Source organism: Sebastes fasciatus, chromosome 1 (assembly GCF_043250625.1).
Source record: "Sebastes fasciatus isolate fSebFas1 chromosome 1, fSebFas1.pri, whole genome shotgun sequence".
Lineage (NCBI taxonomy): Eukaryota > Metazoa > Chordata > Actinopteri > Perciformes > Sebastidae > Sebastes > Sebastes fasciatus.
Genome location: NC_133795.1, coordinates 40,709,661 through 40,721,767, shown reverse-complemented (window position 1 = coordinate 40,721,767; position 12,107 = coordinate 40,709,661). Strand labels below are relative to the sequence as shown.

Sequence of the window (12,107 nt, the reverse complement as noted above, 5' to 3'; positions counted from 1 at the left end):
AATGACCACATAAAGTGAATAACCTCTCTGTGTATTGTCACACAAGGAAACAAGCGTCTTGAAACTTAATTTCATCATGGCCACTTGATACATTTGTCACTGCTGTATTTCATTAGGTGACATATTCAATTCATTTGCCCTTGCTGCACATCACTCTTTGTCAACCTCACACACACACACACACACCCTACAACCAGCCTGGGGAAGATGACATGTGACAGTTGGTGGATGCATGCAGAGCCCAAATGAAAATGAATGGGACAGCAGGGAGCCCAGAGGGCAGACAGTGGAGTGTGCATGGTGGGTGCATGGTGGGGTGGGGGGGTACTAAAACACAGACAAACACACACAGGGGTGATGGGGTGAGTCTGTCTGGGGTAGCCAAATACCCAAAGGAAGGCAGAATTACTCCTTTCTTACATTTATTTACAATAACCTATATGACTAATAAGTTTAATTTATTGATCATTTTTGAGTAGATAGTGGACAGTATGCATAACATCTGTGACACGCCACAGTCTGAATAACCCACAGTGTCTCCTTCAAAATATGTGCATGTACTGTTCGCCAAATATATCATAGTGGAAACATAATTGCTTCCTGGATTATGTTCACGAGCTACATTTGTTCCAGTCTAACGGCCGGGACACACAGGGCGTTTGAGCAGAGCGTGGTGGCTGCCTCACTGAACTCCTGCGTCTCTCACCCACAGCGTTTCTGCTGCTGCTGGGCTGTTACTGCCAGCCGTTACTTTCTACATAGAGTTTGCATTTCATAATGGCCATTTCAGTTCATTATAAATGTCATTTATATTTATTTTAGACAGAGAAAGGTTCAGAAGAGTGTGCTCATTTGTAAATAATAGTAATAATCCACAATTAAAAGCTGTACTCTACATATCTGCAAGTCACTGTTCTACAACACTGTCCTGCAAATATTTCAGAATAAAAGCCTCGTGTTAACAAATGAAGGAATTCTGTCCACCAAAAACAAAATGCTCGAGGGCTTTTATTTTGAAAAGGGACACAGAAAGTGTTGAGTTAAACAATAACTATTTAGTTTTTTCATGTCTGTGACATATATGAAGTGAAATAAATATCCACCACCAAGGGGAACAAAACTGTGCTGAGTTAATTGGCAGTCAGAGAAAAGTTTTAGTGTGTGTGTGTGTGTGTGTGTGTGTGTGTGTGTGTGTGTGTGTGTGTGTGTGTGTGGCTTCATGGTTTCAGATTCTCAAGGTGTTTTGGAGGTTGAGACCTCGACCTTGAGATCAGTAAATCTTAGAGCGAAGAGGCTCAGAGGGGATTAGTTCAGAGAAAAAAATGGCACTCGCATCAAATACGAGTGTAAAAGGAGAAGTGGGCAAATGAAAGTTCCTGGAACATGGCCAAAGAATTTAATTTGAAACCCTTTTCATGGCAACCACTCAAGGTATTTGATGTAATCTTGTACCTCATTTATTTAACTCAATTGCCTGTGACTTTACAAAAAAGCTGGCACAAACAGAGCAATTAATGACATGACTGGGACTCTGAAACTGAAATTGTGTCAGGAGACACATCCATGGGAACACAGTCTCTGATGTGCTTTAGTCAAGTCAAGCCAAGTCAATTTTATTTGTATAGCCCAAAATCACAAATGTTCCTCGGGGGGCTTTACAATCTGTACAGGATACGACACCTTCTGTCCTTTACAGTACGACCCTCTCATCGGATAAGGAAAAACCCCCCACCATAAAACCCTTATGCCCACCTAGTCCCACTATGCATACAGCTTTCTGCCCATCAAGATGCATGTGCACCGGTTAACTTTCTGTAAGACATAAAACAATGACAGACATGACATAATGACATATTGTGAAATGTTGAATATGAAATAATCAACATAATAAGACTGTTTTGCTACAGTGCAGTTTTTAGATTTTTTTGAATATTTGGATTATATTTAGACTAGTTCCGTTCATGCTAGACTGGTGTGCATGGAATCTGATGAAGAGGGGTGAACTCTCAACACTGTCAGGAGTCTACAGCCACGCTATCAGTTCCGTGAGCCTGTACATGGAGCTTTGAGCTAAATGCTAACATCAGCATGCTAACATGCTTTCAATGGCTATGCTAACATGCTGATGTTTAGCAGGTTTGATGTTAACCATCTTCACCATTTAGGGTGTTAATATGCGAACATTTTCTGGTTAGCACCAAACACTAAGTTCAGCTGAGGCTAATGGGACTGCTGTTAATGTTACAGGTACCAAAGTAAAGGACACATTTAAATGTCACCCTGATGATGGCACTAGAAGTGAAAGTTTATTAAGTTCAGTTATTAGAGCGATACACTATTCAAAATGTCATTGTGTATTTCTTCAATGACATACGTACATATTCAAAATGAATATGGTAACAGTTTTGATCAGGTAATGGTATGTTAAGGTATGGTAATAGACTAGATTTAGTGACTTTTCAATTGTAGATATCTGTTGTTGTGCTGCATGGTGGTGCAGTGGTTAGCACTTTCACCTTTTAGCAAAGGGTCACAGGTTCGAATCCAGCTTGGGGCCCTTCTGTATGGAGTTAGCTAGTTCTCCCCGTGTAAGCGTGTTTTTTTTCCGGGTTCTCCGGGTTCCTCCCACAGTTCAAAGACACGCAGGTTAAGTTCGTTGTTGAATCTAGGTGTGAATGTGAGCGTGAGTGGTTGTCTGTCTCTCTGTGTCAGCCCTGTGATAGTCTGGAGACCTGTCCAGGGATTACCCCGCCTTCGCCTAATGTCAGCTGGGATCAGCTCCAGCCCCTGAATAGGATAAGCGGTTACAGATAATGGATAGAATGGATATCTCGTTATTTTTATTAGCGAAAAAGGACTTACTGATATAAATCAATAAATCTGTAAATCAGTTTTGACTAGTCCACATGTAATTTCTACATGTGAAAATAGACTTGTATGTGAAAATTGTCAAAATTGTTTCACAGATATCTTAAATTATTACACGGCTGTGTTGAATACTCCATTCTGATTGGTCAATCACGGCGTTCTGCGGTCTGTAATTTCTCTATAACAGACTATTGCTATGTATAACAGACCATTGCTATGTATAGCAGACCGTTGTTATGTATAGCAGACCGTTGCTGTGTATAACAGACCGTTGCTATGTATATCAGACCGTTGCTCTGTATAGCAGACCGTTGCTATGTATAACAGACCGTTACTGTGTATAGCAGACCGTTGCTATGTATATCAGACCGTTGTTATGTATAACAGACCGTTGCTATGTATATCAGACCGTTGCTCTGTATAGCAGACCGTTGCTATGTATAACAGACCGTTACTGTGTATAGCAGACCGTTGCTATGTATATCAGACCGTTGTTATGTATAGCAGACCATTGCTATGTATAACAGACCGTTACTGTGTATAGCAGACCGTTGCTATGTATAACAGACCGTTACTGTGTATAGCAGACCGTTGCTATGTATATCAGACCGTTGTTATGTATAGCAGACCATTGCTATGTATAACAGACCGTTACTGTGTATAGCAGACCGTTGCTATGTATAACAGACCGTTACTGTGTATAACAGACCGTTGCTATGTATATCAGACCGTTGCTGTGTATAGCAGACCGTTGCTATGTATAACAGACCGTTACTGTGTATAACAGACCGCTGTATGTATATCAGACCGTTGCTATGTATAGCAGACCGTTCCTATGTATAACAGACCATTGCTATGTATAGCAGACCGCTGCTATGGGCGCAGTTCTGATGTCATACTCTGGCGGACCGTTTTTTGTCAAAATATAAATTTCTTCATTAAGTAGCCGTGTAATAAGCGGGATAATGTTCAGCTAGCGGGTCATTGTTGTGAAAGAATACCCTTCAGGGCGATGAGAGATCAGCAGCATCGCCCTGTCGGGGATTCTTTCACAACAATGACCGGCTCGCTGTACGTAATCCCTTACTTAACATATTAACTACATTTTGACATGTCAGATTGTCACTTCCACTAGTGAACACTAAATGGCTATAGTCAGCACTACTGATTAAATGTTGTAGTAGAGGATGTTATGATGATTTATAAGTCACATAACTGATTGATAGACTATAAAGAACCAGGTGTAAATAATGAAATGAATGATGGCTGAACTCCATGCAGCTGCTTCACTTTCAAGGTTCTGGTATTGTGCATGCTGAATAGAACAGAGCCATCTTTGATGACTTGCGCTTTTCCCTACTACGACAACTCAACAAGTCAAAATGTCTGCTGTGAAAAAGGAATATATATATATATGCCCCCAATGGCATGTGCTTGTAGTATTTTTCAGCTTTATCTCACTAGTTAAGTTTTTCTCATTGCAATGCAATCCCTCTCTGAACACTGAGAGTGACTGGCTGCCTCTGTTTGCTGCTCAGCTCTACACTGTCTGACTGTGTTGAGTTGGCACAGTGAATAAGTTCGAACCAATTCCTCTCAATCTGCTCTTTTTCAACTCTGTTACTGAACCGTTTACTTTCAGTGCTTTGGATTGGAGGGTGTAGCATGCATGCTCATTATTTAGCAAGCAAAACAAGGGAGTGAAATGTTGCTGATTAATTAAGCACATATCAGTCTTCCTTGAGGCACTGCGACTTGAGTAATTACCAATTAGCCAGGACCTACTGGCTCTGCATGCTGTCTGTTGCTGTGTTGTCTAAAAGATCACTCTGATGTCTAATTGGTGTCACTTTGCATGTTGCCTGTTCTGCTCTAATGACCCTGAGGCTGAAATATGAAATCATAGAACCGGATCAGTGCTCATTCCTCACACAAGATCGTCACACAGCTTCCATCCCATCTCTCCTGTGAGTGACCCGGTTCATTGATGATGAGAGCTAATTTTGTATACACAAAGCTCAAATCCCAACCGTTAAGCTTTTCATAACAACATCCAGTACTGAATCTTAAAGGTCCCATATCATGCTCATTTTCAGGTTCATACTGTATTTTGTGTTTCTACTAGAACATGTTTACATGCTGTAATGTTAAAAAAAACACGTTATTTTCCTCATACTGTCGGCCTGAATATGCCTGTATTTACCTTCTGTCTTAAACGCTCCGTTTTAGCGCATTTTGACGGAATTGCGACAAAATTGCAACAGAATTGCGTTGCTAGGCAACAGCTTGGGTCCATGTGTACTTCCTGTCAGCTGACGACATTCACATACGCTGCAACCAGGAATAAACTGGGAGACATTTAGAATGTTTATGTTTAAATCTGTGTAAAGGGTCTAAATATTGTATATTTGTGACATCACAAATGGACAGAAATCCTGACAGCTTGTTTCAAATGCAGAGTTTCTGAATACGAGCTGTGTGTATTTCCCTGTGGATTGAGTGTTTCAATACTTTCACAGTATTTATATAGGACTTAAGCCTGCTTTATAATAAAAAAACAGGAAAATCTCACTTTTTTTTATAATATGGGACCTTTAAAGAATCTTAGAAAAATGGAAGACCATATAAATATACCTTTTTTTGTTATTTAAACATTGGCTAATTTCTTCTTCTTCTTCTTCTTCTTCTTATTCATTTATTATGTCATTAATCACTTTATTTATTTAGTCTTTATTTATTCATCTTACATTCAGCCTACATAATGTAGGTGTGATATCATCCCGGTCTATCTCCATTTAGTGTTTAATTGGAGGGGTCTCTTTCTCCTCAGGGTCCCCTGGGATCAGGTCTTTGGAGCCGGGCTGTGGAGCAGCACCTGCCCCCTCTGGGCTGCTTCACTAGCAGGCAGCCGAGGAGCCAACAACAAAAGGGGGATGCAGACTGACGCCGTCTGTACAGCTCAGATGCTGCGTGAAGCTCGTCGACGGAAGCAAGACAATTACAGGAAGTTATTCGATTTTGCCTTCAAAATAAAAGCGTTTAGTTTGAGGCTCTATGGACTTCTATAACCTTGTTTGGTTATAAAAATATAGGCCTCCATGCACACAAACATTGTTTGATTGCTTGTTTATGGTGTTGATAGACAAAATGCCCATTTATTTAATAAGAAAAAGCTTTGAACTTGTTAAAAAATAAATGAAATAGCATTAGAACAAGTAGGCTACTGACTGGAAAACAACCACAACAGTGCTGTCAATTTCACTACACAGTGAGACGGAAGATGTCACCGACACACACTGCTGTAGCCTACTAGGCTATTATGGGCTTAAACTTAAACTCAAGCAGGTTACACTTGCTTATACCCCCATTTCGGCATTTACTACCTGGCTCATTTTCTTACTAGCCTACCATGATTTGGAGCTGTTTTTTTTTGTTCTTTTTTTCACCCAGAAAATTGATGAAAATGGTTGCCTGCTGCTGGAAAACAAAGCTGTATTAAGAGAAAACTAGACTTTTGCACCTCTTCATGGCTCTGTTTTCAGGCTGTCAAAAAATTTATCTAGCCCATGACGGAAGACTTTGACCAATCACAGGTCACTCGGAACATTCAATGATGTCATCAAAGCACTCGGAACATTCGATGATGTCATCAAAGCTCCGGTCATGTGACCGGTAGCCTACTTGGCATTCCTTAAGAGATCTCAACATGGCGGCGGCGTCAAAAACGTTCTCATTTTACAGCTAAACCGTGCACTACAAGATGATTCTGAAAACATCTGAGGAGAGAAATAGGCATTAACGTAACAGAATATTGACCATTTGGTCAGAGTTCGCGAGTGATTGACAGCCGGCTCTCATAGACAGCAGACCTCAGATCAGCTCTTACTGCTTGTTTTCTTCCGGTCTGTGAAATCTTGCAGATGCTGTTAGGAGCACCGGAGGACACAGAGGAACATGGTTTTTTCTTGTTACCTTTTTCATGCACTACTGTCACGATATAGCGACCGTTTTATAAAAAATAACTTTAAAAAAAAATAATCATATTTGCTCCAATCTCGCCTACTTCAGCTTTAACTGTGTCATATGGAAACCGGAAGTAGTTTTGCTGTATTTCCGCGGGCTTGACGCTGGTGAAAGGAGACCAGAAGGTGATCGAAAGAAAGCAGAGGGATGCGGAGGAGAGGAAGACATTAGAGAGAGAGAGAGAGAGAGGTGGTCCTACCCTGAATGCGGACAGAAGGAGGAGGACAGTAACAGTAACTGTGTAGCTGTGTGTGTGTGTGTGTCTCATCTTAAAACACGGTGCTGGTTTCACGGTTCCACCGTCGTAACGTTATCGAGCAGCATCAGCATCACTTCGCCTCCTGCGCATCATCATCATCCGCGGCTCCGAGCAGGAGAAGACTCTCCGCATCACAGCGAGGTAAACAAACCCACACCTCTCTCACCCTCTCTCACCCTGCACCTTCATCTTTCTCCCCCTCGTCTTATTCATGGACGGATGCGGGTTTAGGGTTTAGGGGGGATGTTGTTGAGATCAGGTCTCCGCTGTGTCTCCAGCAGCCTCCAGACAGGATGAACGGGTTTCCCTCTTATTAGGGTTTTTTGACGCAATAGCACAAGTGTAGGCTGCCTTGGACAGACTACCAGAGGACCAATAGTTACCGTCTTTAATTCCTTTATATGTGTGTGTGTGTGTGTGTGTCGTGAATGGACAGACGGACATTTCACTGAATGTCTTCTGCTGTTTGCTGAATATCCAACACACTAAATCAACTGTTTCCATTAACTGTATTCTGCTGTTCTACATCTGCAGTCTATAGTCTATAGTCTGTGTTAGCAGACAGTCTGAGCTCATTTCTTACTAGTTTTGGTGTGACATTCATGCAGAAGACATGTTCATGTTTTTAACATCCATATGCATGGGAGCATTTCAGGATACTGTGTTGAAGTAAATCTGGTAAAAGGAGGGTTTGTAGCCTGCAGACTCAGACTGTGGACATCAGTACGGCTGGTGGTGCCGAGGCTCATTATGGGGACTGGACCAGTTTGAGCAATGCTTTCCAAAAAAAGGGGCTCATGGTCTGTGAGTGTGTTTTCAGAGGTACTTGACAGGAGGACCACAACAGAATTACTAATGATTTGTTTCACTCATTTAGTGCAATATGAAGGCTAGGACTTAGAGGATGAGTGATGTGTTCAGGCGGTAATTCAGTATTATTATTATGTCTCCATATATGAAAAGTTAGATATTTCATGAATGATGCATGTTACAGCATGGGAACATGTCTTTTAATTTAGAGACTAGTTACACACAATATATTTTTTCCTGTGTGATTTTGAATACTTCACATACATCAGTGCTGAGACAGTAGCCTGATAGTTATAACTATAATACTGTTGTACTGTCCACCCCATCAGTGGCCAGTAGAATCACAAAGCTCATGGTCTCAACTGTTGTTATCCACTGTACGGCATAGACAGCTCTATTCAGTGCTATGATAAGAAATGCCACTCGTATGAACTCCTAAGCCTAAATGGGCGAGACACCCCAGACGAAAACATTGTTTTTCATGCACTGGTTAATTTTGAGATTTTGGGCTTTTTTTGGAAATAGTAAGAGTACATCCAAAATACACATTTAGGTGTTATTTTACTGCACGTCAGCGGTTTGATCCCCGGCTCCTGCTGTCTGCATCATAGTGTCCTTGTGTGAGACACTGATCCTCAAGTTGCTCCCCGTGCTGCTTCACAGCAGCCTATTGCTTCTAAATACTTAGGATGGGTTAAATGCAGTGGTCACACATTTGTGTATGTATATGACAAATCTAATAAAGTTCAAGTTCATTTGCATATGTAATTTCTCCTACATTCACCAAAAGTTAGCATTGGATATTGCCTCATTTGCATATTTAAACATAACATTTCAGAAATCTTGTATAACACTACATATCTTTAAAATTATTATTATTATTTTTCATACACTGAGCCAGAAAATATCCACCTCAGTAGCACTTACATACACCAAACTTTCCAGTTTCATTTCTCTCTACAGTATATTCTGAAGGTTTTTATAGATGAGATATCACTCATAGCCTGATTTATACAACATTTTATTCCTCAAATCGTGGCAAAAATTGATCTGTTGACAGTATTTTCTGAAGCAAGAATTTGGAACATGGCTTTTTCCAATGTTCAGATTTCTGTCCAGGAAATTTATGCAAATTAGCACATATTTGATAATGCCTTATTTGCACATTTAAGGATAACATTTTAATGCAAAAAACAACAGTTGTAATGGAAGTAATAGGGATGGTAATAATTAACCGTTTAACTGTTAACTTACAATAAGAATTTTGACTGATTAATGCTGTCAGTTAAACGGTTAAAATAAAAAATAAAAAATAAAGTAAAAACCTGAGCAAAACACAGAGGCTTATCACTTACAGGAGAAAAGCTGGTCCACCTTAACAGCCCACCTTAAGTGAGCCTGAGCCAGGTGTGTTGCTATCATCGAGTCTAACCGCTTTCACTTTGATCAGCAGGTAACTGGCAAGACACGGGAACTTGGCTTGGGTCTTGAGGAGTTGTAGCATTTATTCACCGACAAATAAACTGTACACACACACTGCTACTGCTACGTTCACAGCTATAATGTTCTTGTCGGTCTTGTCGGACACTCGCTAACGTTACTCCGGGTTGACAGAGAACGCCAGGCAGACATTCAGCTGACGACCTCGCAGCTAAACTAAATGATGCGGTGGAGACTTTGACTGGGAAAGTGCCTGCATGTGTCCAAAACAATACACGCAGCATTGTGGCTGCAATATCTCCCGGTCAGGTGAACTTGGGACTCAGTTGTCTGTTGTGCTCATACACTGCAGCTGACGATAAATGATGGATTTAACCTGTCTGTGTGTCAGCTTATTGTTGCAGCTGGGCGGCACTAAATCCACAGCACCGCTGCATGAAACGCGTTAATCTTGTCGGTTAACGGTTAATAATCGGTTAACGACTGTCGGCTATAGGTCAGAATTTTTTTTTTTAAATTAGCCTCCTTTGTAAGTAATCAACTGGGGAAGTTCCATGGTGGTATCTATAAGTTAAAATGTTAACCCTATTCACCTCTAGTGTCTCTCCTTAAATACGTCTTATAAATAGCCTAATGCCTGGAGCTCTGACACATGAGAAGGTTTGAGTTAAAGGATCAGGTCATCCCATCTTGTTCAGTAATCACATAATGTGTTGGCACTGATGCTGTGGTAATGGAGGTTGAGCACAGTCTTCATATACAGTTACAACTTTTTCCTTCTACTATAGTGCACTGTAGTAGGCACTGTTAGTAGGCTATAATAAGTAATAGTTTAATTACTAAACACTCTGTTATCGGGTCTTACACTTTGGTTCACTACTAGTACGAGTTGTGTTTATATTCTCTCTGTCTTAAACAGACAACATTGTTTCCATTAAATGGCATCATTGGTATCTTTAATGTCAAAACTGTTGAAGGCTGCTGTAGGTTATTAGGCTCAAAGGAAATCAATTGAGAGTTGATATGCAATCTTATAGCCATTAGATCTACACACGTAAAGCTGAAGTAGGTGAGATTGGAGCAAATATGATTAAAAGAAGTTATTTTTATAAAACGGTCACTATATGGTGACAGTAGTACATGAAACAGGTAACCTGAAACAAATCATGTTCCTCTGTGTCCTCCGGTGCTCCTAACGGCATCTGCAAGATTTCACAGACCGGAGGAAAACAAGCAGTAAGAGCTGATTTGAGGTCTGCTGTCCATCTGCTGTCTATGAGAGCCGGCTGTCAATCACTCTGAACTCCGACCAAACGGTCAAACTAGGCAGCGCTGATCAAATATGAATCAATATCAATATCAATATTCGCATACCAAGAAAAATACAGCAATTAAAAAAATAATGAAGCCAAGAACCAGGTGTGTTACATTAATGCCTATTTCTCTCCTCAGATGTTCTCAGAATCATCTTGTAGTGCACGGTTTAGCTGTAAAATGAGAAAGTTTGTGCCATTGTGAAATCTGGTAAATGAACACCAAGTTCTGGTCACATGACCGGAGCACAGCCAATAGAAACGCTCTCTCAATGAGATGTCCTGTGATTGGTCAAAGTCTCCCGTCATAGGCTAGATGTTCTAAAGCCTGAAAACAGAGCCATGAGGAGGAGCAGAAGTCTAGTTTTCTCTCAGAACACTTGAATTACAATATGCTGAAAGGTTATTATGGAATTTTTGCCCAATGATGACAAAAATATACTGCCTACTGCCACTTTAATAACCTCCTAGAAATCAGTCCCCCATGAGTCAGTCATATTCACATTTCCTTATTGCACTCACTCTATGCACAGCACATGCACAGTTAACCTGAATTGAATGATTCATAGTTTAGATTTCAGTGAGCAGACAAGTGAGACATCACATACTGATTTTGCAGCAGCCGACTTGTCAGAGAGATTTGTTAGATCCTGGACAGCAAGAAGCAGACGGTGCTTGTGAACACTACTCTAAGCCGGAGAAGACATGCAGAGAGATATTATGAGCTTTAGAGCTGTAATCTTCTTCTGTAGAGGCTGTCAGAAGGCTGCAGGATGGTGCGTTGCAGAAATGAAAAGCGATAGCTACTGACTACATTTAAATGGACGCAATAATCTGCTTTACTTGTGACCGACTCTTATTGGACGCAAAGAAACATGAAATGGAAAAGAAATAGAAAGATATTAGCTGCATGAGCAAGATTGTGATGTCTCCATGCTCTGACAACACTATTGATACCAAGAAAGTGACATTCCAAGGACCAGCTGTATGTTGTGAAAAACACTTGTTTTTAGGGCTGTGTATCGGCAAGAATCTGGCAATACGATACATACCACGATACAGGGGTTACAATTAGGGATGCTAATTTTGAAAACATTTCTTAACCGATAACCGACCCTCGTTAACCGATTATTAACCGTTAACCGACAAGATTAGTGCCTTGCATGCAGCGGTGCGCCAGCTGCAGTGTATGAGCACAACAGACAGTCCCCAGTTCACCGTCCGGGAACGTTAGCTTAGCAGCTACGATGCTGCATGTAGTGTCGCGGACATGCAGCCACTTTCCCAGTAAAAGTCTCCACCGCACATTTAGTTTAGTTCAGCAGGTTGTCCGCTGTGTGTCTGCCCGGCGTAGCGATACTCTGTCTGCCTAGATTAACGATAGCAATTGTCCG

The 12,107-nt window shown here is 40.9% G+C and overlaps 1 protein-coding gene across 1 annotated transcript in view; it reads left to right on the top strand.

Annotated features, from left to right (window-relative positions):
* Positions 1-7,066: 7,066 nt before the first annotated feature.
* Positions 7,067-12,107, top strand: part of cntn2 (contactin 2) — a 62,764-nt gene continuing 57,723 nt past the window's right edge. Inside the window, exon 1 of the mRNA XM_074648980.1 lies at positions 7,067-7,291. The gene's annotated coding sequence lies outside the window, so the exon portion shown is untranslated. The remainder of the gene's footprint in view (positions 7,292-12,107) is intronic.